The sequence below is a fragment of the Lethenteron reissneri genome, unplaced genomic scaffold (assembly GCF_015708825.2).
Source record: "Lethenteron reissneri isolate LAM-NWPU_2019-01 unplaced genomic scaffold, ASM1570882v1 scaffold_207, whole genome shotgun sequence".
NCBI classification, from domain to species: Eukaryota; Metazoa; Chordata; class Hyperoartia; order Petromyzontiformes; family Petromyzontidae; genus Lethenteron; species Lethenteron reissneri.
In genome coordinates this window covers 21,029-22,500 of record NW_026891729.1, presented here as the reverse complement: position 1 = coordinate 22,500, position 1,472 = coordinate 21,029, and the positions used below count along the sequence as shown (strand labels likewise).

The window sequence follows — 1,472 nt, the reverse complement described above, 5'->3', positions numbered from 1 at the left end:
TTTAATTTAAATGATGATGATTGTGACGATTGTGATGATGGTGGGGGTGGTGTCGGTGATAAATATTTGATGACGTGGGCGTTACATTGCAAATGTCCGATTACTGAAAATGGTTTTTCTGACGCTAAGAATGTCCTCGTGATGATGGTGGTGATGACGATGGTGATTATATCAGCCACTTGATGATAATATCAGCCTCTTGGGTCTATGTGGGTCTCTGGGTCTCTGTGGGTCTCTGTGGGTCTGTGGGTCTCTGTGGGTCTCTGGGTCTTTGTGGGTCTCCGTAGATCTATGTGGGTCTCTGTGGGTCTATGTGGGTCTCCGTGGGTCTGTGGGTCTCTGTGGGTCTCTATGGGTCTCCGTGGGTTTTACAGTAGTATCTACCGACTACAGTAGTATCTACTGACTCTATAGTAGGAACTACTGGGAGTCAGCTGTGAGTGTGAAGGGACTGGTGGCCACGGGAGGTAATGACAGGGGAGTCAGCTGTGAGTGTGAAGGGACTGGTGGCCACGGGAGGTAGTGACAGGGGGAGTCAGTTGTGAGTGTGAAGGGACTTGTGGCCACAGGAGGTAGTGACAGGGGAGTCAGCTGTGAGTGTGAAGGGACTGGTGGCCACGGGAGGTCAGGACAGGGGAGTCAGCTGTGAGAGTGAAGGGACTGGTGGCCACGGGAGGTAATGCCAGGGGAGTCAGTTGTGAGTGTGAAGGGACTGGTGGCCACGGGAGGTAATGACAGGGGAGTCATTAAGTGTCCAGCTGCAGTTGCAGCTGGTGTACAGCAGTCGGCGCTGTGTCACTACATTTGTATGAGTGAGTGCGTACGTGCGAGTGAGTGTTTGAGTTTATGTATGAGTGGGTGTATGAGTGAGTCTATGAGTGAATGTACGAGTGAGTGAGTGAGTGAGTGTATGAGTGAGTGTATGAGTGAGTGAGTGTATGAGTGAGTGTTTTAGTGAGTGTATTAGTGAGTGTTTGAGTGAGTGTATTAGTGAGTGTTTGAGTGAGTGTATGAGTGAGTGTATGAGGGAGGGAGTGATTGTAAGAGTGAGTGTATGAGTGAGTATGAGTGAGTGAGTGTATGAGTGAGTGAATGTGTGTGTGTGAGTGTATGAGTGAGTGAGTGAGTGTATGAGTGAGTGTATGAGTGAGTGTATGAGTGAGTGTATGAGTGACTGTATGAGTGAGTGAGTGTATGAGTGAGTGTATGAGTGAGGGAGTGATTGTATGAGTGAGTGTATGAGTGAGTGAGTGTATGAGTGCGTGAGTGTATGAGTGAGTGTATGAGTATCTATGAGTGAGTGTATGAGTGCGTGAGTGTATGAGTGAGTGTATGAGTATCTATGAGTGAGTGTATGAGTGAGTGTATGAGTGCGTGTATGAGTATGAGTGAGTGTATGAGCGAGTGTATGAGCGAGTGAGTGAGTGTATGAGTGAGTGTACGAGTGAGTGTATGATTGAGTGAGTGAGTGT

The 1,472-nt window shown here is 48.2% G+C and overlaps 1 protein-coding gene across 1 annotated transcript in view; it reads left to right on the top strand.

Moving 5' to 3' along the window:
• LOC133339689 (glutamic acid-rich protein-like) overlaps positions 1-164 on the top strand; it is a 37,088-nt gene extending 36,924 nt beyond the window's left edge. Inside the window, exon 5 of the mRNA XM_061547844.1 lies at positions 1-164. This exon is cut by the window's left edge and continues 1,401 nt beyond it. The gene's annotated coding sequence lies outside the window, so the exon portion shown is untranslated.
• Positions 165-1,472: the final 1,308 nt, after the last annotated feature.